Source organism: Schistocerca gregaria, chromosome 1 (genome assembly GCF_023897955.1).
Source record: "Schistocerca gregaria isolate iqSchGreg1 chromosome 1, iqSchGreg1.2, whole genome shotgun sequence".
NCBI lineage: Eukaryota > Metazoa > Arthropoda > Insecta > Orthoptera > Acrididae > Schistocerca > Schistocerca gregaria.
Window position 1 is genome coordinate 838,460,572 of NC_064920.1, and position 26,029 is coordinate 838,486,600.

A 26,029-nucleotide genomic window follows, 5' to 3' on the forward strand; every position below is an offset into this window, starting at 1 on the left:
GCCAGATCTTTGGTTACCGAACACAGATCTGATATTAGACCTGCGCATTTTTTTTTCGCTCGCCCGGGAACAGTGCCGTTTACGTGGGGGAGGGGGGGGGGGGAGGGGGCGGTCGATTAAGACAAACTAAGACAAGGTGCAAAAATGATTAAATGGCTCTGAACACTATGGGACTTAACATCTGTGGTCATCAGTCCCCTAGAACTTAGAACTACTTAGACGTAACTAACCTAAGGACATCACACACATCCATGCCCGAGGCAGGATTCGAACCTGCGACCGTAGTGGTCACGCGGTTCCAGACTGAAGCGCCTAGAACCGCTCGGCCACACTGGCCGGGCGACAAGGACATGAAGGAGGTCGTTAGTTGCCATGTCTCAACCCATAGCGACCAGTTGACTGAGGTGGCAAAAGTTGGAAATCCCCTGCACAAACAGTGAGCCGGCCGCTGTGGCCGAGCGGTTCTAGGCGCTTCAGTTCGGAACCACGCGGCTGCTACGGACGCAGGTTCGAATCCTGTCTCGGGCATGGATGTGTGTGATGTCCTTAGGTAAGTTAGGTTTAAGTACTTCCAAGTCTCTGAGACTGATGACCTCAGATGTTAAAGGCCATAGTGCTTAGAACCATTTGAACCATAAAAAAGAGCCATTTTGTGTTGAACTGACCTCTCGATTACGTCCTATGTTTGATGATCGTCATGTAGGCCGATCTGGGTGGTCAAATCACACGCTCAGCTTGCGCAGAATGTTCTTCAAAGCGATCGCAAACAACTGTGGTCCGGTAACATGGCGCATTGTCTACCATAAAAATTGTATCCTTGTTTGGGAAAATGGAATCCATGAGTGGCTACAAATTGTCTCCAAGTAACCTAATATAACCTAACATTTCCATCCAATGCTCGGCTCAATTGGGTAAACACGGACCACACCATTACGGAGCCATGACCAGCTTACAAAGTGACTTGTTCAGATCTTGGGTTTATGGCTTCGTGGGGTCTGCGCCGCACTCGAGCCTTACCATCAGGTCCGACCAACCGCAATCTGGACTGATCACGCCGCGATTTTCCAGCCGTCTAGGGTCCAAGCGATGTTGTAACAAACCAAGGAGAGGCGCTGCAGGCGATGTCGCGCTGTTACCAAAGCCTCTCGCGTCGGTTGTGTGCTTCCACAGCCCATTCGAGCCAAATTTCGCCTCATTGTCCGAACGGATAAGTTCGATTTACGTCCCACACTGGCATTCTCGACCCTCTTTTGACACTGTGGCTCTCGCAATATTGAATTCCCTAACGATTTCGGAAATTAAATGCCCCATATGTCTAGCCCCTACAACCATTTCGCCTTAAAAGCCTGCTAATTCTCGTCGTGCGGCCATAATCTCGTCAGAAACCTTTTCTCACGAACGAGCAGAGTACAAATGACAGCTCCGCCAATGCACTGCCATTTGATACCTTGTGTACGGTATACCACCACCAACTGTAATGTGTATATCGCTATCCAACGACTTTTGCCACCTCAGTGTGTGATTGTCTGTCTCATAGGCGACCACTCACCTACTTTCCGGCTAACGTACACAGACTGACCAAGATATGACAGCCTCTGCCCCCACGAACTTGAACGCCGCCTGGTTGCGTTGTGGGCTACTGATACGCTAAGGAAAGTATCCCGTCAGTCCAAAAACGTTTTGAAACTGTATTAACAAAAAAGAAGGAAAAAAGATGTGTAACTATGTTATAGGCCATTTTAATTATTTTAATTCTGACGAAGGCACACTTCCAAGTGTTGAAACCTGGTCAATAAGATTTTTGTGACCGAGGGCTCATTTGTTTCAATTTTAATTTAGAAACGGCCATTGAACCAAGCAGCCATGTTTAAAACTTAGCGAAAAAAGAGAGAGAAGGTAAGATGTTGGTTTCAGTGCATCAGGTGTTCTACATAGCTACCCCCCACTTGAGTACAACGTTCATAACCATGCGAAACTGTCAGGAATGTCCCAGTTTGTAATGTTCATCTTGCGCGTCACATTCGTTGAATGTTGCTTGCGTCGTCTTAGCGTTTACCCATTATGTGAATTTCTGCAGTCATCCGTTATGATTTTTTCAAAAAAAAAAAAAAGAACTGTTCACGTTTTACATTTCAGTTAAGAAGCGACAGGTATCCTCGTGTTGTTTGTTGTTTTCGTTCGGGAGTCGAGATATGCGGCACAAACTTTGTACACACTTTTCTCTTCTTTGAAGCATTCTGTAGAAGGTATCGAAAACTTGCTTTAGAGATGTCGCTTCATTGCGATTTGTGACACAACGTTCACACACTGCTACTCCAAGGCCACAAACAACGGGTCCGTAATTAAGGAGAATTGCGTGACAGGTGCCGCATAACTCAGGAAACATGGCAAGGACATGTCGATAACATGCGACTTAGAATTGCTGTTGTTTTGCGTTCCAAAGACGGACCATCACATTCAGCAGGTCGTTATTATGTTTCTGCTCATCATTGTATGAGTAATCTAGTTACAAGTATGGCCAACTCCATACTTTTTTAGAACTAGAAATTTATGCCTGCCTTGTAAAGATTATAGACAGCCAAAATCTGAGTTTATAGTCCGATTTAAAGGAGTCGTCATTTGACCACTAGCGAACTAGAATGCTCTCGTCAGTAGTAGTACACCAATGGCCGGGAACCAAGGGCGGCTATACGATGGTTTGTGGCGGGGGGGGGGGGGGGGGGGGCGAGAGCAAGACCTGGGGGAGTATTTTTAATATTCTGAAAGAAAGATGGCGACTTGTAAGTAGCCACAGAAAAGTTCCAGTTACGACGCCGTTAAAAACCTGCGTCATACCGACTTTTAAATCATTTTCTTGAAAGAAGAACACAACTAAATCACAATTGTTTGCCAATAAAACTAAATGGCTACAGAGATCTATTCAAATTGCTGCAACCATATAGTTACGTTTGATTAAAGCCTCTGTGCCTTTGTTTCAGGCAGAATCTATCGTTTCGTTTGATTCTGAGGTGCTATTCCAAAACAATTGGAGAGCCTCTGCAATTATCTTCGCGTTTAGGAGGAATACCAATGGGCTGAGACATGAATAGGAATTTGGACTGAGAAGGGAGCCTGCAGTGATAGTCCATGCGGTTGTGCAAAACCATTGTGCCAGTGTGGCACAGTCGTTAGCGCATCTGCCTCTCCTGTGAAGGAGACCCAGGTTCGAATCCCGACCGTAGTACAAATTTTCATTCGTCGCTTCAGTCTGCATAGATATGTCATGTGTATTTTTACCTCTCCCAGAGAGATAGCGGAGGGGGGGGGGGGGGGGGGACGTCCCTCGTTGTCCCCCGGTGTGAGCTCTCTTGCAGGGAGGCTCACATAGTCGCCTCCCATAATGTTGTCATTCCTGCTGTGCAGAGCATCGTGCCTGCTAGCTCCCAGGTAAAAAAGTTTTTCGGACATGGCACTTTCCACTATATCTAGAAAATATCAAACTCCGACCCAAGTGAAAATTAAGAATAAATTTTTGATTCGGTTAATGTACGATATACGCCTACACTATAAGTGCAGTTTTTAACTTTTGAAACGTCCCCTTTGGAAATTATAAATTACTGTGCTGGTGAAACTCTTACGTTATTTGATTTTCAAAGAGCTGAGCAAAACTGAACGTGCTCAGACATTTCTCTCTTTACTTATTCTGATCATCAGTAAACTGACACACAATATTTTTAGCGGAACGCAATCTGACTTTCAATAATCCCTGCAAAAGAATGGCCCTGTCTAACAATAACCTATATCTTTCATGAATCACTTACCTCACAAAAATCTTCGTTACTCGAACTACTGCAATACAGTGAGCGCCAATAGTGCCAGCTAAATAAAATATTCTAACTACGAAAGGCAGTAACTACTGATAGGCATAGTCAGGAATTGAAAGATTTTGATAGAGAACAAATAATGTATTTATATATATATCAGTTCATGACATCCAGTGTTACAAATTTCCTTTTTCTGGCGGACACACGTCCAGATCGTCTGCTCGAAAAAATCTGCCATCTCTGTCCCCACATCCACCACTGCTGGCGGCTCACCCCAACTGCGCAACGCTACGTACTGTGTTGTGTGATGTCCTTAGGTTAGTTAGGTTTAAGTAGTTCTAAGTTCTAGGGGACTGATGACCTAAGATGTTAAGTCCCATAGTGCTCAGAGCCATTTGAACCATTTGAACCACTCGTCACTGATAGAAATTCTCATAACAGGAAAACGTGAAGCCATAAAAAATGGACTGTGCAACAATGGAAGGGAGTAATTTGGTCGGATGAGTCTTGTTTCACACTGTTTCCAACTTCCAGCCGAGTTTACGTCCCGAGAGTGAAACATGGCGGAGGGTGGGTGATGATTTGGGGCAGCCGTATGGTTCTGTTCCATAGCCCCCATGGTTGGGTGATGCTATGGGGCAGCAATGTCGTTCTGTTCCATAGCCCCCATGGTTGGGTGATGATTTGGAGCAGCCGTATCGTCCTCTTCCATAGGCCCCATGGTTGGGTGATGATTTAGGGCAGCCGTATCGTGCTGTTCCATAGCCCCCACGGTTACCCTGCAAGGCCGCATTTCTGCCAACGATTATGTGACCACTTTCATTGATCAGGTCCATCTCATGGTAAAATGTTTACTCCCCAATGGTGATACTGTTTTCCCTGACGACGTGGCCCCTGGTAACACAACTCGCATCGTCCAAGACTGGTTTTGTGAGCACGAGGAATTGTCTCATCTCGCCTGATCATCACAGTCACCAGATCTCAATATGTACTGAGCATTTCTGGTCTACTTTGGAGAGAAAGGTGCGTGGTAGCCGCCCACCTCCATCATCGTTATCTGAACTTATCACTAATGTGCAGGAATAACGCTATAAATTCCGCTTAAAAATCATATAGGACCTATTTTCATTCATTTATAACTGAAAGCTGTTTTTAATGTCAACGGTTTTCCAACATCGTTTTATACTTGTTAATGGGTTGTGTTTGTGGTGTATGGATTTTTTATACGCTGCCTGTAGGTACTATAGGACAACGTGTACGGTATTTTCTGCCTCTTCTCTTTAATAATGACCGAGAAACGATTTTCGCCATGTTTGTAATTGGACTGATCATACTATTCTCGCGAAAACAGTAGGAATCAGTAGGTACTATCAATGCGACATATGTTAGTTTTTCTTCCAGGATAATTCCTAAAATTTCTAGTCAGAGTTCTACACGTGCAAAGTTTTAAACGAATGAGTCAGTATCGGTCTCTGTTTAACGTATGAACGATGTGCTCTATGTAAAATTGTTTAGTGTGGTAACTTAACTAGCAAACGCCTACTTGCTTGCTATTTTGCATTGCTTGGTCAACTGTGAAATCTACTACGATACTGTTCGCCGTATTTCAAATCGCGACGTTGCATCAAGTCCATCACCCCTAGAATAAGCTGGTTTCCGCGCAGAAAGAAGTTTTGCACACCAGATAATGTCGCTGACGACCTATATAGGAACAGGCTCTCAAAATAATTTTAAAAAATTCAACTGCATTTGTAGATATTTCAGCATCTTATGATACAATACGGAGACACAGTCTTCTGTACAAAGACGTTCAAATAATCCCATGCAAAAAAACAGTACAACTTATTAATAGCATGCTTGGTGGCAGGTCATTCCTGGTCGTTCTGAGCAACGAAGTAAGCTTTTCGACGACACTAAATGATGACCTACCTCAGGGATCTGTCCTCCACCCACTACTGTTTAATCTGTACATCTCCGACAAGCCTGAAATCAGATCTCGTAAGTTTGGATACACTAATGACTTGGTCATGACAGTGGAACATCGGAATTTTGTAGACAAAGAAGGTATCTTCGCATCTGATTTCAAGAAAATGGGAAATACTTACAGAGATCGAAAATGAAACTACTCAACAAGACAGAACAGCTTGCTTTCATTTGTCCAAAAGAGCGGCGAATAGACAACTATAGGTCTATTTGGTGTCATACTACTTCACCACAATCACCACCCAAAATGTCTAGGGGTTACATAGACAGACATCTGTAAAACACCGCTGCGGAGATACGAACTAGGAACAACATCCTACATAAGATGTGCAGAACAAACTGGGGATCTGCTGCTGAAACTCAGCGCACTTCAGCACTTGGTATCTACTACTGCGGAACCTGGTGCTCCTGTACGGCTCAGTAGTGAACAGACATGAACACTCGACGTACAGCTCAATAACACAATGAGAGTTATCAGTTGTACACTAAGATCAAACCTCGCCGAATTGCAGTCGACACTGAGCCGCTGTGCACCATCAGGACTTGGACGAAAGCATCTCTTCTGTGTGCGTTTAAATGCATGCAAGGAAAGCCGCAACTATAAATACATCAAGACGCGGTAATCCTAGAAATAGAACGGCTTCGATCAAGAAAACCATCCATGAAAATAGTCATGTGATTGCACCCATCTCAGTTCAGCTTAACCGACTAATGGGAACGAGTCTGGACAAAGGTTTGCACACCACATCGTCAGAACGTGACCTGCTCCCGAAAAAATAGCCTCTGCCTTTATTCAATCGCCCAGAAAATTAGCAACGATCAACAGAATACGCACCAATCACGCCAGAAGCGTGGGCTCTCTTCACAGATGGCGTAAGGCTCCATCTCGAAAAGGTGATTGTGGAGCAGCCAGGGAAACTGTTTGTCGCATTGTTACAGGATGTTCCAATAGGGCGTATCGTTAAATTTTCGACTATTTCCTGATGACAACGAACGACGCAATTGATTATATTGAAAACTAGCAAACCCGGCAATGCTTTGGAGTCGCTAAATTTCTGTCTGTAAATTTCATGTGTTACTGTTTGTGTTACATTTGATACTATGCTTTGAAAAACCATAGGATAAAAAAATCACTTCAACCACGTGCCTTACAGTTGTGTCACTGTTTATTTGTACAAGGAATCACACTGATTATTTTAAAGTGGAAAAGAAAATAATATATAGGCACTACATGAATTTTTCTGAAGGCTTACATAGTGGTCAGTTTTTCGTACCTAGCGGGGTATTATGGCCAGTTACATCGCAACAGGATTCCATGTTTGTTTTTATTATTTGTGCGCCTATTTTCTAGGCATCATCACGCTCCAGTATGTGAAATTGTGGCTGCACCAGACCGTTTTCAATTAGATTTAGACCAAGTACAACAGAACGGAGACAGTTTTAAATAATATACCTGTGTTAATTCCGTATTGTCAGAAATGGATAGAATGACGGATGACATTTCTTGTGGAGTAGGCCAAAGGGCGTTGTTTAACCACTGGTATTGTAAAAAATTATTACTCCCCATTCCGGTGACGTAACAAGAATAACATAAATGACTTATCTTAAATCAGCCGCCTTAATAAACAAAAACGACTTCACTCGAAAATAACGGAGCAAGCCTCCTGTGTCAATATCACTGACAATAATGGGGAAGTATGATGGAATGGCCACTTCTCCCGTTCTGGACAGTTTACCACACCTTCCCGTAACAATCTTACTGTCAATTGGCAACCTGCATGAATTAGTATGTTATATAAATTAATAACGCTAACTGCAATATGAGACACGATCACAAATGTGTACTGATTGTTTTGAATGCCATTTTTCTTTTACTAATTGAATTGTATTATAAGGGCTGACCAAACTGTTTCCTTTTGAGGGCACTGCTGCAGCATACATGCTCCCAGCGGGACTTCGATGCTGGTATACAAGCCCCGGCATGTAGACAAGGGTTTACTGTGACCCGAACTCGCATTCGGGAGGACGTCGGTTCAAACCCTCGTACTGCATCCAGATTTAGGTTTCCTGTGATTTCCCTAGATTGCTCGAGGCAAATGCCGGGATAGTTCCTTCGAAAGGGCACTGCCGATTGCCTTTCCTATCCTTGCCACAATGCGAGATTGTGCTCCGAGTTTAATGACTTCGGTGTCAACCGGACGTTAAACCAAAATCTTGCTTATATAAGAACGTAGGCTTCCGCGGCCGGCGTCACAGTGATTAAAATTCTTCTGGGTATTACGCCGCGTCATTGCTATAAACTAACAACAATAATAAACTAAAACCGACGTTTCGGCCGAATTGCAACAGCCTTCCTCAGGGCACGACCAAAATCTTACTTCCTTCTTCTTCTACAACAGCCATAATATGATTTCATATTAGTTGCTACAGACATGCATCACATCCGAAGATGACCGTCTCTATCATACGCAATCACGAATCGATGTTACTTTCGCCTGACATTTTACCGTAGCTGGTAGTCGATGCTAGTTGCGCACGCACGTGAGTTGTCAACAATGGCAAACAATCAATAAGATATTCACCCCTCCTCTTCTGTTTAACCCGCAGTGGCCGCGGTATACCCCACTTTGTTCCTGACGTAAGCGGCGAACTTTACTCTAGGCCGAATTCACCTTCAATTTAAACCATCACATCCTAAAATATGACTGTCTCTGTAAGTATTTTTGTTTGCTACTGGGCAAGAAAAATACACTCTTAAGAACCTTTCAATGTTAGTTCACGCTTTTAGGTTCTGCTGTTAGTTGCAATAGCATGTTACTACGCACCGGCACTTGATTCGGGCCTCATGTGTGGCCGCAGTGTGACGGCCACTGGCGTTTCTTTATTAATGACCAACTCTGCATGACACGAGCAGTAGTCGCCCTTTCTAGAGTGTCCGTGCCAGATATCTGAAGTCGCGAACACAAGTGCTGGCCGCGGGAGAGCCGGCCTACCTGAAGCTCGGAGAGCAGGCGCTGTCGGCGTGGAGTGCAGAGGTGCGGTGTGTCCGGGCCGCCGTCGCGACGCGCTCTGAGCCGCCGCACGCAGTTCCCTGCTGAATCACCGCGGCGGTGCGCGGCGCCTGCGATTCGCGAACCTCTGCCCAATCTGCAGCCGGCTGCGCAGCACACAGCCACTCGCCTCTAGAGCTATCTTCGCAATTCGTGTCTTTCAGGCACGTGGGCAATTGACTCTTAGAGACACTTACGTCCACTTGCGACGGCATGACTTGCTCATCGGCTCCACAAGGCATCGAAACTGACGGATGGCGGTACTGCTCCACGACTGCTCAATTGACGTCCACATCTGACATATTGGCCGCAGGATCCAAGGCGCACACATCTCAATCGCATTTCTTAACTGCTCAGTCGATTTGACACCATGTAATCTGGCCAGCCACGGAAGTACTACACTACTGGCCATTAAAATTGCTACACCAACAACAAATGCAGATGCACGACGGGTATTCATCGGATAAATATGTTATACTAGAGCTGACATGTGATTACATTTTCACGCAATTTGAGTGCATAGATCCTGAGAAATCAGTACCCAGAACAACCACCTCTGGCCGTAATAACGGCCTGGGCATTGAGTCAAACACGTGTGGCGTGTACACGTACAGCTGCCCATGCAGCTTCAACACGATACCACAGTTCATGAAGAGTAGTGACTGGCGTATTGTGAGGAGCCAGTTGCTCGGCCACCATTGACCAGACGTTTTTAATTGGTGAGAGATCTGGGGCATGTGCTGGCCAGGGCAGCAGTCGAACTTTTTCTGTATCCAGAAAGGCCCGTACAGGACCTGCAACATGCGGTCGTGCATTAACCTGCCGAAATGTAGGGTTTCGTAGGGATAGAATGAAGGGTACAGCCACGAGTCGTAACACATCTGAATTGTAACGCCCACTGTCCAATGTGCCGTCAATGCGAACAAGAGGTGACCGAGACGTGTAGCCAATGGCGCCCCATACCATCAAGCCGGATGATACGCCAGTATGGCGATGAATACACGCTTCCCATCTGCGTTCCCCGCTATGTCGCCAAACACGGATGCGACCATCGCGATGCTGTAAACAGAACCTGGATTCATCCGAAAATATGCCGTTTTGCCATTTGTGCACCCAGGTTCGTCGTCGAGTACACCATCGCAGGGGCTCCTGTCTGTGATGTAGCGTCAAGCGAAACCGCAGGCATTGTCTCCGAGCTGGTAGTCCACGCTGCTACAAACGTCATCGAACTGTTCGTGCAGATGGTTGTTGTGTTGCAAAAGTCCCCATCTGTTGACTCAGGGATCGAGACGTGGCTGCACGATTCGTTACAGCCATGCGGATAAGGTGCCTGTCATCTCGACTGCTAGTGATACGAGACCGTTGGGATCCAGCGCGGTGTTCCGTATTGCCCTCCTGAACCCACCGATTCCATATTCAGCTAACAGTCATTGGATCTCTACGATACGATAAACCGCAATCGCGACAGGCACAATCCGACCTTTGTCAAAGTCGGAAACGTGATGGTACGTATTTCTCCTCCTCACATGAGGCATCACAACAACGTTTCATCAGGCAACGCCGGTCACCTGCTGTTTGTGTATGAGAAATCGATTGGAAACTTTCCTCATGTCAGCACGTTGTAGGTGTCGCCACCTTTGAAAAGCGAATCATTTGCATATCACAGCATTTTCTTCCTGTCGGTTAAATTTCGTGTCTGTATCACGTCATCTTCGTGGTGTAGCAATTTTAATGTAGTGTATAACGTCCGTGGAGTGATCCTCGGAGTATTCTCACACAATTCGGGACAGACGAGGTCGTGCGTTGTCTTGCTGGAATATGCTGGTAAATGTACAACGTACAGCTGTAGGCAAATAAACGAATGCACTTTGATCGGACTGAAGGCTACAGTATCGCCCTTCTGTATCTGGCGATGTTAGAAGCGTCAGCGGTCCGTGTAACCATCTCCGACATCAAGACACCTCTACCACCTCCCTGGACGGTACCGTTTTGACTCTCGAAATGCGTTGTTGGTTTGTTTTCGGTCATACTAATTCCTCACCGTCAGCATATGCTACTATGTATCGTGATTCGTCAGTGGAGATGACCAAATGCCATGTTTCGAGCGTCCAATAACTGCATTCCTGCGCCCATGCCAAGGTGGAGAGGGCGGAGAAAGGAGAGGAAAGGAAAGGAATTCATGATGCCAGCTGCACCGAGACCGTGGTCTCCTGCTCACTTGGCAGTCGTGTAAATTTCTGTGCCACCCGGACACAATGTTTACCGCAATCGCGCGGACTATCTCGTCACGCTCCACAGCTGACCCACATTCCCACCCAGCGCCATCTATCTGCAGTCCCCTTCCATGTCCCCCTCACCCACTACTATGAGATTTTGACAGGAGGTCGAACGTTGGTTGTACATTTGCACTGAAGGTGGTGGTTTCGTAGCCCGTCGTCGCGACTCAGTTATATGAAAGTGTTGTTGTTCTGGTCTTCAGTCCAGAGACTGGTTTGATGCAGCTGTCCATGATACTCTATCCTGTGCAAGGTTCTTCATCTCCCAGTACCTACTGCAACCTACGTCCCTCTGAATCTGCTTAGTGTATTCATCTCTTGGTCTCCCTCTATGATCTTTACCCTCCACGCTGCCCTCCAATACTAAATTGGTGATCTCTTGATGCCTCAGAACATGTACCAATCGATCCCTTTTTCTAGTCAAGTTGTGCCACAAATTTCTCTTTTCTCCAATTCTATTCAGTACCTCCTCATTAGTTATGTGATCTACCCACCTAATCTTCAGAATTCTTCTGTAGCACCACATTTCTAAAGCTTTCTGTAAAGTGAGGTTAAATACACGTATGGTCAGTATCTTCTGTATCCTACAGCAAGAAGGCCGTTTCCCCATATACTGAATTGGAGAGAGATCTCCCATACCGTAACCCACCTACCTGCTCTTACGACACGTACATACTATGGCCAAATCGTCTACACAGATGGATTCAAATAAAAGAATGTCGATAACTCACGATGCGCGTATCTCTGTTCACATTTATGGACTACTCGATTATTCTGTCTGTCAGCAAAAGTGACTGCTTGCAATACGGAAAATATTATTTTCCTGAGGGGCAAAAACTGTCTTCCAGACTTTCCGAGTCTGGAAGCGCTTTGGGATCTATTTTTAACGCTGAATGGAAAGACAGGGCAACTAAAAATACACAAACTAAAGCTCCACGCAACCTACTAGGAGACGTCAAATCATCGACTTCGTTTGGATAAATGTGCACTCTGATGTTAAAGGGAATGAACGACCCTATGAACTCTGTAAGGAGGTCGTCGCGAAGAATTATTACTCAGTATTAAACTCCACTGGACGACTAAGGGGATAACTTTCATACAGTTTTGTGATTTGGGATATTTCGTCACTATGAGCATAAGCTTTCTCAGCTTCTAGGACAGGATCACCATGTATTTAACTAGAGTGAAGAAGTACATAGTTCATATCAGCCTTCTCATATTTATGGAATATCGCGGAGATAGCGTGAATAAGTATGATTCAACAGTAACTACTTTAATGCAAGGAGTAACAGGCCTTCTGTAGGCTTTCTGACACCTTGTTGCCGCTCGTCTTCCCCGATGCATCGGCGATCTGAGGGCAGCTGTACTGCAGGATCGGCATTAACACCCCATACAGCTTACACGCACATCATTTAAAAATGTTCAAATGTGTGTGAATTCCTAAGGGGCCAAAGTGCCGAGGTCATCTGCCCTACACTTACACACTACGTAAACTATCTTAAACGATGCTAAGAACAAGGCACATACCGATGCCAGAGGGAGGGCTAAAATCTCCTACGGGAGGGGAGATGCCTTAGATTCTCTCTCTGAGTACTTTCCAAAAATTGGTTTTGTACTTTTCAGTATTAGAAGAGATATTAATTCCTTCTTTTAAGAAAATGGCAAATCCTCTGTTGTAAATTTACTTCATCGTAATAACGTTTATTGAGAGATATTATTGGCTTTCATTTTCCATAATACTCAATATACCTGTTTCCGCCATTTTTCAAAATAAGTTTTCACTTAAATAATCCGGAATCCAGATAACATAAAGGAAAATAAATGTTCCGGACGCCGTCTAATTCCAGACATAAAAAACGGTAAATACTTTTCTCATCACACAACTTCACCTTAGATTTACGTATTTTCATCAAAGGGTAGGTACAGCATATGCCACGTATTTAAAACTTGAAAAATTGCTCAAATGACTCTGAGCACTATGGGACTTAACATCTCAGGTCATCAGTCCCCTATACTTAGAACTACTTAAACGTAACTAACCTAAGGACATCACACACGTCCATGCCCGAGGCAGGATTCGAACGTGCGACCGAAGCGGTCGTCCGGTTCCAGACTGAAGCGCCTATAACCGCTCGGCCATTTCGGCCGGCTTAAAACTTGAAGTTACTACTTATACGTTAACATGGCTCGAACAAAGTACTAAACATTTTTCATTACATTCAGGAGTTTGTTTATATCCTTACATTTTTGTAACAGTGCGCAAAGGAGTAGGAGTGCAGTGTCTAACTTCTTTTCGAACACGCGGCCGGCGACCAGGTGATAATTTTCTCCGGTGACGAAAAATCCTCGCGCAGCGCGAAGAACTGCTGTCGGCTCCCTTTCGATGCAACAAAGAAGCGTAAACAAAACACTGCGTGACCATTTTCATATTACATTGCCACTACCATATAAATAATTACCATTGAAAGGAGAAATTACAAACATATCTCAAAATATGCCGTGGAGGCGGCAAGACTACAGAGTGGTACATCGCCGCACGACGTGTCACTACACGTCTGTACCGCACTAGCACGTCCATATTGTAAGCTCGTAGACTTGCGCCTGTACTTTTACTTTCGTCTTATTTATGTCGTGTCATTTGTTCCACACTGTGACTGAATTTGGTCGGGTTCAACATGTAATACTCGAATATCTATTATTTTTATGATATTTTCTCGTTGAATTACGGAAATGAGTGCATGTACGTATTGAACACTCATTGTAATTTAATTGTAATTACCCATGGTGTCACTTAACAACACAAAGTTAATCCTGCTATTGGCTGATTCTGGCAAGATTTGCAGTTTCTGTTTTCCTTCTTCGGCAACTGACATGAGATGCGCGTAGAAACAGGGCGACTAGAAAAGCTTTTTCCTGTTTGACGCTGGTTTGCTGTGTTAATTTGTACTGTTGACCACTTCTATATTTATGGGGAAGAAAGCTTTACCTGGGTAGAGAGCATAAGATTCAGACTTACCTTGAAACGTCCCCTTTGAACAATTATATAAGACTGGTCTATGTGAAACGTCCTCTTTGAACAATTATACACGACTGTGCTTAAACTGACACACAATATCTTTAGCGCAATGCAGTCTGACTTCCAAAAATCCCTACGAAAGAATGGCCCTGACTAACATTAACCTATACGTTTCACAAATCACTTACCTCACAAAAATCTTCGTTACTCAAGCTACTGCAATACTGCGAGCGCCACTACTGCCAGCTAAATAAAAGATTCAAACTACGGAAGTCACTAACTACTGAGGCACAGTTAGCAAATGAAAGGTTTTAATAGAGAACAAACAATGTATTTACCTTAATAGTCATAATATATATATCAGTTCGTGACACCAATTCTTACAAATTTCAAAACTCCGCCATATCTCTCCCCACGTCCACCACTGCTGGCGGCTCACCTCCAACTGCACACCGCTACTCGCTGTTAGCATCCAGCTGCCGCTGCCCAACACTACAATGGCGAGTATTACAACAATGCCAACCAGCCACAGACTGCACACGGCACAGCCAGTGATTTTCATACAGAGCGCTACGTGGCGGCGGCGTTACCAATAAAAAAACCCTAAACAGCCTACTTACATCCTTCATGGGATTCTTTTTAGCGGAATTGACAAGCAGACTACGAAACACATACATGTTGCATAACTGATGGCATAAAAGACAGTTTTGACTGCAAGAGGAAATGGTTAATTTGCCGAGTTTGGTTTCGTTGCAAGACGGATATAACGAATTCTCTGCATTAGTTTGGATGATAACATTTTCCTTGATCTCCCTCTACTCACTGCCTTAAGATTCCCTTAATTATTAACAGGAAAGATTCTCACACAGATGTTTACAGCTAGCTACAACGCATAATCCACATCGTTCCTGCCGCGCGGGGTAGCCGCGTGGTCTCAGGCACCTTGCACAGTTCGCTCGGCTCCCCCCGTCGGAGGTTCGAGTACGTCCTCTGGCACGGGTGTGTGTCCTGTCCTTAGTGTAAGTTCGTTTAAGTTGGATTAAGGTGTGTGTATGACTAGGGACCGACGACATCAGCAGTTTCGTCCCATAGAAACTTACCATAAACTTCCAAATTTTACATCGTTCCACGGGGAATGGTCGGCGTGCGATGAGTCCTTATACGTCTAAAGCTATGTTCGCATTGTTACCGACAAAACTGGAAGTGCGTTTGCTAAATAGCTTAACGTGAATACCACGACAATTTCATTGAAAAACACGTGGCCGATTTCCGCACCAGTTCTTACGCTGCTTCAGTTTGTGCACTTATCTCTAATAAACTCATCGTGAGTGGGATGTTAAATCCTAACCTGCCTTCCTTTTAAACCGGAAGCGAATAGAAGGCAACTGGCTCGAGGGCAATCGTCTACCTTGACATCCCAAACAGAAGCGACCTCGTCCACGCTATCCACGCAATAAGAGGCACTTTTGTGAGTTATGGTCATTTTCGTAGGCTCTGATGACGCAATGGCTTCCTGCCCTTGTAGGTCAAATGATGATGAAAATTTTTATTTCTTCCCGCCTGAGTAGCACCATATCGACAACTTAAATGACTTGATCACATGGACGTCACATAATGATAACATAATTACAACACTTAATTGAGACAATGTCAGAACCCCACAATAAAAAATATATAAAAAACCCGGAGAAACACCGCTGCTGAGGCTATCGATGGAGGTGTTACGTAACACGAGCCTCTGCTCTGTCTTCCGCCTTAGGGCAGGCGCCTCTCTCAGAACTGGTTCACCTTGGGAGATATAGCAGCCAACACACACGGCCGTGACCTGCATTTTACTGCAGATAAAGTATTTCGTAGCTACGGAAGATACAGGAAACTTCGGCCTCATAATAATCGGCCATTTGACATATGATCCCCTCGACACTTCCGTGCATTACAGCCGTGCACATACATGTTGCTCCCGCATTTTCACCCACACGTCCCCCATTAGGTTCATCGTCTCAGTTTTGTCTTTTCTCTTCGAATCCAGGACTTCCATGGTCCATATATCATCCATACATCTGGCTACATGTCCTCTTGAAGTTCGTTTTATTTTCAGTACAGTCACAATTACGCATACCAATCAGTTCTGTCCCCTTAATCATTCGTATATTTTGTAGTTCTTTCCAGTAAATCGTAAACGGTTATTGCCTTACTAGTGAACGTATCATTTCGATATCTCAGAACTGATAATACACACTCACGTAAACTTTCATTTTGCAGACACATCGGAAACTTATATTTGAAGACTCTGTTTAGCTTACCAAAAGCATGCAAGGCAATTTTTACTTTTCTGTTAATTTCTTTTGCTGTACACCCGATCGTTTCCTACGACTGCCTTAAATACAAAAACTTAACAACTCGTTCTTTGTCATCATTGTCTTTTCCACATGAATCATGTATAATTTATCCTCCTCAGTCCTGAGAGTAGCTTTTATAAATGAGTAGTTTGTATTGGTGGTGAATGCGTTGTTAAGGGACAAAATGTGACTAAAATACAAACTTCAAAAAATTGGCCCGATTCATCAAAATATCATGGCATGAAGGTTATATGCTATACATCAGGATTCAAACACGTTTCTGTTTTAGTAATACAGGGTCTCCATAAATGTTTACTCTGATAACTCGCGTACAATAAATGAAACATGCGCTGTACCATATATGCCTCTACTCACTAACCTTACATAAACAGGTAATACCCTTCAACATTTAAATCACTTCAGCTTGGACACCCCTGCTAATACCTAAAGTATCAAACAGGTATTCAGTGTCTTGCCACATCCTGCAACATATCTGGTGCGATTTTTCCAGTGGCACCTCTGATGCGTTGTTGCAATGCCACAGTATCAGGTAACACCTCTTTGTACACAGTATTTTCACAAAGAAAGAAATATAAAGGGTGACGTCAGATGACCTCGGGTAGGGAAGCTTTAATTAAGAAAATCGGGGAGTTATAGAGTCCATTGAGGGGGAGCGCCGTCTTGCTGAAAGATGACAGCGTCATGCATATCCTTTAGTTAGAACTACTTAAACCTAACTAAGCTAAGGACAGCACACACATCCATGCCCGATGCAGGATTCGAACCTGCGATAGTAGCAGTCGAGCGGTTCCAAACGGAAGCGCATAGAACCGCTCGGCCACCGCGGTTGCTGATCGATTTCTGTAGCGACGTCGTGAATGCCTGCACAGTCTTCTTCGAAACAGATGGTCTACAAACTTCCGCTGCACAGTGACCGCAGATTTGGTTTCTGCTAGCCACACAACACAATGAGCTTTCTCCTGGAGGGAAGCAATTTTTACGGTACGGCACACACAGCGCTCCTTGTGATGGAAGTATTGAAGGAGACACAGATGTACAAAAAAACTTCATGGGTTCCCTAGTAGATCAGCAAAAAAAAAAAAAACATTACCATGATAAATATAATTAGTAATTAGTACTTAATCTCAAAATCAGGGTAAACATTTATGGACACCTCGAAAAATGTTTTCCGTGACTGCTTTGATGGACAACTCAAATACCCTAAATACGTTATGCAAGTGCCACAAAATGTTATTCTATTACTAAGTGTGAAAATACGATGCGATGATTTTTCAAAATTCTACAAATTTTTTGTAAATATGTAAACAAAATAATTTTTTTTCTGTGAAACGGAATTATATTTTGCACAAATGTGAAACCCTTACATCCAATCAGCTAACATCTCAAACAACCTTTCTGAATGCTGTTCATCATTTCAGGTAGGTGCATGGCAAGGAACGTCTTTGCTGTTGGTAATGGCACAGGCTTTGGTGTCCTCGGGCGCTTCCTTGTTGGAATTTTCAAATCACGTTCCTCTTCTTCTTCTTTCTTTCGAATTCTCCTTTCTGAATGACAGAGTATAAGTCATTGCCGACTGTAGACACAGACCCACTGGTACATAGAAAATAATGTGGCGCCTTATTGTTTTGATGAAGCAAGCAAACAGTTATTCCATAGGTTAGGGTAAATTAGTATATTATATAACACTCTAAACACATTCTAGTTCAAAATTAATAAAAACAAAAAGAAATTACCTCCATTTCTCGATGACATGCTGACGCTGCGAAAGCCAGCTTTCTTCAAGCAGATTCTGCGATTTACTGGAAGCTTGCAGTAATCAAAATAAGTGTCGCACAAAAAGCACGTGGTGTGAAATACTCGCCACAATCTGCTACAGCAAGCTTAGTTTATTTCCGAACAAGAAAGAAAAAAGAAGTTGTATCTAGTACATACACTACATGAGGGCTGAGAAGGTTATCGTTATTATAACGGATTTTTGATGACTACCTTCAAAGTACTTCCAACCGTTGTTGTAGTCTATCTGTACCAAAGGCAATCACTACCATGCCATCAGGAAACCGACAATGAATTAGACATATTCTTCATTTTCCAAGTTTAAAGGTCTGAAAATTTCCTCTAGAGTTACGAAGAACTGTTTTTAAGATGTATGTCTTCCTGCTTGATTCTTCTTTCAAATCCAAACTTCTCACTATACTGGCGAAGTCTAATGCAACTTCAAGCTTTGATGTATATAGTTATCAGTGTCCTACTATAAGTACAAGCATTGTTTCTCAATGGTACAGTTTTTGCTGCAACAGAATCAAAGCGTTCTTGGAGGGTGTGAATTGTATTAAAAGTGGCATTCGATACTCTTTGCTATCTATCTTTCCTTGCAAACATTCTGTAAATAAATTAGCAAGTTCTTTTTCAATTATTTTACTTCGGCCTTTGACCATTTCCATTGAAACAGCACATTTCCAGTTTCCATCGTTTTCTTCAAACACTAAATCACTTTATATGCCTAATCTGACGTTACTTCCGGGATCTCTCTAATTTCTTTATTGCTATACTAGCGATCGTGCCTTCGCTGGGTGTCTACGCCCGGACGACTTGTTTGGCGTACTTTAGGTTAGTTAGGTTTAAGTAGTTCTAAGTTCTAGGGGACTGATGAACCCATATGTTAAGTCCCATAGTGCTCAGATCCATTTGAACCATTTGAACTCCCTGAGATTAGCCTTCACGCACAGACGGAAACTCGCTGGGAGGAGAGGGGGGGGGGGGGGGGAGAGGGGTCTTTAAATTTGTAATAGGTGTAGACGTGTTTGTGATTAATCTCGTGGGGTATACATATAAACAAAACTTTTAATATTCCTCTAATTTTCTTCTTTTGGCAGTTACTGTGTATTACGCAATCTGCCATCTGAACTGATATGAAATATGATGTCTAACTAGTTTTTTTATTCTCTTGATATTACTGTTTCCACTAGAGATCATTTGAAATCACAAAATGATTTAAGACTCACACCCTGTGTAATTACTATATTTTTGAAGTGTTTTAAAACAGACCATATATGGTACTGATCTGCGTTCTTAAATCCTGTCACAGAGTCAGAGGGTAACAGTTCTACGTTGAGACCTTCAGAGGTGGCGCACAAGCTCGAGCTGGACACCTCATGAACACGTGACCAAAGCTTTAACCGTACCACACTCGAAGTCACTAACGCTTGGTAGTTTGGAGGAGATCAACCTGAAGGAATCTTCAATCACAGCGGTGGAAGCAATGTGCATAACCAGTATTCGACCGTCGAGGGGAGGAGAAGCGATGGCGAGTAGCTGCTAATCATCAGACCGTGCGGCAGGGTCATGGATAAGTTCATAAAATTTCTCTAGAATATTTCATGAAGTTGACTGTGATCGGACAGCCACAGAACGTGACGCTGGAAGGTACAATTAACGTCATTCGAACGGTACAAATTGTGCGCCAGTCCTGGATTCCGCCTTCTTCCCGGTTTTCATTTTCATGATATTCACTGGAGAAGAGGCCTGGAGCGGAACAACAAAGTGATTGACAGGTGTTTGTTCAAAGGAGAACGTACCAGGAACCCACAGCAACAACCAATCAGAGAATTAGTTTGATAGCGCCTACTGTTTTGTTCCAGGTCATCACACCGCTCTCTAACCTCAAGTATTAGTTACCACAGTCAGTTGCAGATGACGGTTTAGGTCAGTAAGATAACAATGTGATTCGTGTTCTTCTTTTTTATTTTTTCTCTTTGAGGTGTGTTTATTTTATGCGATAAAATGTCTGAAACTAGCTGCGTTAAGGGCATAGGAAACTGATAAGGCTATATCATAGCGCTAAGCAAACGCGATACTGCACGTTGATGGGGAGTGTGTGACCGTATCTAGACTGAAAATCTACAGCTGCTACTGCGCACACAGTATGTGTGCGCAGACAAACGTGAATCGACAACATCGCCTCCTCTCATACTCCACTGCCAATCACTTTGATACCTTGGTCGAGATACAGATTCAAGTGGCAATACCTTCCCTCGGCTTAATGTCTTGTCTACAGTTTACTAACTTAAACCCCACGCATACGATCAAATAAAACTTCACGCGTTTAACAAATTATTTGGCAGTATGCTGCTACGTTTGACGTGCTTGTTAACAATAGAATGACTGCCGATTTGGCTAACGAGTCTGACCGTTTATGCATGCGTTTGCCAAACAATAGGCATTTGCTTACGGGACAGTTATTTGTAATCTTGAAATATTTTGATTTAGAGATTTAAGCTGCACTGTACATGGTACATTGCACACTAGCGTCAAAATACAGGTAATTCGCAACACGATACGCGCAGCGTGATAGCTGCTTCAAGGGTGAGGTTAACTATGACACACTTGTTGTCTCTACGCGCTTGTTTGATGAACTAGTCAATAGCAAACAGCGAGTATGACAAACGAGTCTGATCGTTAACAAGGGCCTTTAGAAATTAATTGTGTGAGCACACACTTGTGAGTAATCAAGGTAGTAAATGCTCATGCAGAATCTGAACAGAGCAGTATATGCAAGAGTTAAATGTTTTTCTTATCGGACTCATATTGGCTGGTACTTTAAAACTAAAAAGATCTTCTCTTTAATTCATTGTAACCAGTTCTTTCCCTAACGACGATGAAATACATTGACACAGAAGAATTATTCATGTAAACTTCTCTACTGCGCTCAGAAACGGGTACAAGGATGAGACGAACATTACAATGTAGTAATACTGTCGCTTAACAAAGATTTGATTAACAGGTAGCTCTAAATAGATTTGGTTTCATGTCACAAACATATCTGGCCACCGATGAGTGAGAACTCTAAATGATTTTTTGAAAAATAATGAACTCAGTGTTGCGGCATCTGCGGTATTAAGTATTTGTATACCATATTACCATGGTCTTAGGCAAGTCAGTCTGCGTGCCCTAATTGCTACCAGACTAGTACATCAACACAGTGCTTACCTCAGTAGTTTTGCAGTTTCATTGATGCCTGTTTCTTCTTGCTTTTCTCTTCTGGTAGGTATGACGTACGAGTACCACTGATAGGATTTTGTCGAAGGAGAAATAGTCCAATTTTATTAATAAGCGGGCTGGCAGCGGTCATTGTGGAGAGTCCATAATATGATTCCCCTTGAGTTATCTAGAGTAATCGCAAAACAAAAAGTTCGGAATGCGTCCTCGGATTCAGAAGTGCTGAATGCACAGTTGAGCGCAATCTGATATGGGGTCCATCGTTAACAGGTCAAGTTTAAAATCTCTTGTGCATAGCAGTGTAGACATATTTCGTCGGTACGGGTGGAATGATCACCACCGCTTAATGTATGTATATGAATTTTTCATCTGTCGCTATCAATACATTCGTTCAACATGCTAATATCTACATAACATCGTCTAACGAAGTGAAGGAGTTATGCTACCCTGGAAGCAAAAATTACGCCTGTCGGATGAAGTAAGGAGCATATAAGAAGCAGAATAAAACAGGCAAAGAGGGCATTCCTCGCAAAACGAAGTGCACGACTATGAAAAACAGGACTTCATTTGAAGAAGAAATTTCTGAGACAGGCATTTGGAGCACAGCGTTATGTACAGTGGGAAAACCGGAAAAGAAAGTCGAAGTCTGGTGGCTCAAAGAAAAACCTACTGTTACTAAAATGGAGAACGCTTGAGCACTAGTATAGATGAAGTTACTCACATAGGTTGACATTTGCTTAAGTTTTCAAATGAATTTCAAAAAAGAATATGACATGCAGCCCTATGACTCATGTCAAATCATATGTGAGCTAGAGCATGGTGAATGTGGTACGCAACTCCTCAGCGAGTGTATACATCCTATGGAGATTATAAATATTTGTGGACCTGAGAACACATTCAGTGCCATGCGAAAATAAATTCAAATGGAAATTAAATTCTTTCCATATACACTGGAGAGCCCTAGAAAATGGTATAGGCATGTGTATTCAAATACAGAGATATTTAAACAATCAGTGTACCGCGCTGCGGTCGGCAACGCCTATATAAGACAAGAAGTATCTGGAGCAGTTGTTAGGTCGGTTACTGCCGCTACAATGGCAGGTTATCAAGATTTAAGTGCGTTTGAACCTGGCGTTATAGTCGGCGTAAGAGCGATGGGCCACAGCGTCTCCGAGGTAGCGATGAAGTGGGGATTTTCCCGTACGACCATTCCACAAGTGTACCGTGAATATCAGGAATCCGGTAAAACAACAAATCTCCGACATCGCTGCAGCTGGAAAAATATCCTGCTAGAACGGGACCAACGACTGCTGAAGAGAACCGTTCAACGTGACAGAAATGCAACCCTTCCGCAAATTGCTGCAGATTTCAATGCTGGTCCATCAACAATTGTCAGCGTGCGAGCCATTCAACGTAACATCATCGATATGGACTTTCGAAGCCGAAGGCCCACACGTTTACCCTTGATGACTGTACGACACAAAACTGTACGCCTCGCCTGGGCCCGTCAACACCGACATTGGACTGTTGATGACTGGAAACATGCTGCCTGGTCGGAAGAGTCTCGTTTCAGATTGTATTGAGTGGATGGACGTGCACGGTTATGGAGACAACCTCGTGAAACCATGGACCCTGCATGTCAGCAGGGGACTGTTCAAGCTGGTGGAGACTGTAATGGTGTGGGGCGTGTGAGTTGGAGTGATATGGCACCCCTGATACGTCTAGATACGACTCTGACAGGTGGAACGTACGTAAGTATCCTGTCTGATCACCTGCTTCCATTCATGTCCATTGTGTATTCCGACCGACTGGGGCAATTCCAGCAGGACAATGCGACACCCCACACGTCCAGAATTTCTGTAGAGTGGCTCCAGGGACACTCTTCTGAGATTAAACACTTCCGCTAGCCATCAAACGCCCCAGAGTTGAGCATATCTGGATGCCTTGCAATGTGCTATTCAGAAGAAGTCTCCACCCCCTCGTAGTCTTACGGATTCATGGACAGCTCTGCAGGATTGATGGTGTCAGTTCCCTCCAGCAGTACTTCAAACATTAATTGAGTCCATGCCACATCATATTGCGGCAGTTCGCGTACTCGCGGGGGCCCTACGCGATATTAGGCAGGTGTACCAGTTAATTTTTTGTGGCAAGATAAGGGTCTTCAAGCTCTCTCTTACATCTAACCATAAATCACTATTCAGTCAACATTGCCAATGTGCAGACTACATTAAAAGTGAATAATTATAACAACAGTGACCAGTTCCCAGCACAGTTCAGTTCCCTCCTTGCCCAGCTGGCGGTGCCAACAGAGCTCTTGTGCTCCTGCCGCTACTGGAACATCCATATCTGCTCATCCCAAAGTGAGGTGCGGCCATGTGACACGGCAGTGGAGCAGTCTAGTGGCCACAACTGTAGTGGCAACGATATCCTGGAGGCAGCATTTGGGGACCGTGAACAGCGGCGAGCGAGTCATCGATGCAGCGCCAGTACCACGAATGGTGCGCCGCCTGAGCTTGTTAGTGTTATCAGCATGGCTGGCTCACGGTGTTCACGTGTCGGTGCGGCACAGTGTATACCAGGGATAGTCGACCTATTTTACCTACCACCCTCTTTCGTATCTTTGTTAGTAGTAAAATGTTCTTACCACCCGCTGGTTCCACACTAATGGTGATTTATAAAGTAGGGAAGTAACTTTACTTAACAAAATTTATAAAGGAAAGTTTCAGCAACTTAAAGCATATAATAATAATTACTTACCAAATACTTCATGTAAAAATTTTATGAAAACCTAATGATAATGTATTTTTAAAACTCCTACCGCCTATCGCCCGTCATAAAAGCTGGAACGCCCGCTACTGGGCAGTATGGACCTGTTGACTACCATTGGTGTAGAACGAGGGGGCCAGCGGAAGCAGTTCGGAACAGCCAATGAAGAAGGATATTACTGACAACTTTTCTCATGTCGACTCCACTGGTGACACACTAATCTTTTCCTGTATTCTTCTCTGTCGTTGATCTCCGGTATATCGGTCGGTGTATATTTGTCCCTCCAATTTTCCTTTCCCTCATTCTTGGTCCCCAATTCCAACCAGTCCTTCCTTTTCTCTCTTCTTTCTCTAGTTGTTCTGCCCCATTTCTTCCTACTGTCATCGTCTCAGCAGCATATAATACTGCATTCTTCACCGTTGCCTTGTAGTGGCTTATCTTTGCCTCTGTGAATATGTTCTTTTGATTGTATATCCGACCTCATCTTCTTTAACCTCTCTGTTATTCCGTCCTTGCTCCTGTTCCTTCCTGTTATAAATTCACCCAGATACTTGAATTTGTCCATAATTTGCACAGTGCCTTCCGGTGTTTCCCAGTCTGCAGTGGTATTTAATGTCTTTGTCTTGTTATAGGCGATCCTGAGTCCCACCTTTCTGGCTACCATACTTAAGTTGTCAAGTTGTGTCTTTAAGTCTTCTTCCGTCTCACTTACTTTTGCTATGTCGTCTGCAACGGCTAGGCAGTCCACTTGAGCCTTTTTGTGACCCACATGGGTCTTTGGTATTCCCATTCCCTCGTTTATTGCTCTCCATTGCCAGATCACTTATTCCAGTGCTATATTGAACAACAATGGTGACAATCCATCTCCTTGTTTAACACCAGTCTTGACCTCAAGTTCTTCTGACACTGTTCCTCTGAATCTCACCCTTGCTTTTGTGTCTATCAGAATTTCTTTTATGAGTTCTTGTGTAGTTCCATCTAGTCCTCTGTTCTTCAGGATCCTAACAAGAGAATGTATATGGAGTCATTTGCCTTTGTAAAGTTCACGAAGGTTATTACTGTCTTTTCGTTTTATAAGGCTCCATGTTCTATCAGTTGCTTCAGGATAAATATCTGTTCTATACATCCTCTTCCCTTCCTGAATCCCGCTTGCTAGTCACCAACTGTACTTTCTATCTGTTCTTCTACTCTATTGAGCAAGAGTTTTGACAGCACCTTGTATCTGACCTCTACTAGCGATATTCCTCTGTAGTTGTTTGCGTCTCTCTTGTCCCCCTTCTTATGTATTGGTACTACAATTGCATACTTCCATCCTTCTGGTACCTTCTTTGTTCTCCAAATCTGGTGTATTATGTTGGTCATGTTGTCTATTACTTTGTTGCCTCCCCACTTTATCATCTCGGCTGCTATACAATTTTCTCCAGTTGCCTTATTATTCTTTAGATCGTTTATGGCATATGCGGCTTCATCCCTGGTTGGAAGGCGTGGCTATCTCTCTTCTGTGCCACTCCCCAATTCCAGCTCGTCTTCAGGTGGTTCACAGTTCCGCAGGTCGTAAAAGTGCTCTGCAAAAATCCTGCAGTTCTCCTTCGCACTGACAGCCAGCTTCTCTTTATTACCTCTTATAAACAGTTCTCTACCCTTGTATCCAATCAGACTCTTTTTGAATTTCCCAAAAAAGTATCTGCTGTTGGTCGCAATCTCGTCCAGTTCCTGCTTATCTTCTGTCTTCTGGTCAATCTCATTGTTCGAGCCGCTTCATCTCTTGCTCCTAAGAAAA

The 26,029-nt window shown here is 43.6% G+C and overlaps 1 protein-coding gene across 1 annotated transcript in view; it reads right to left on the bottom strand.

Annotated features, from left to right (window-relative positions):
• Window positions 1-8,997, bottom strand: part of LOC126272319 (cytochrome P450 6k1-like) — a 151,628-nt gene extending 142,631 nt beyond the window's left edge. Inside the window, exon 1 of the mRNA XM_049975105.1 lies at window positions 8,780-8,997. The gene's annotated coding sequence lies outside the window, so the exon portion shown is untranslated. The remainder of the gene's footprint in view (window positions 1-8,779) is intronic.
• Window positions 8,998-26,029: the final 17,032 nt, after the last annotated feature.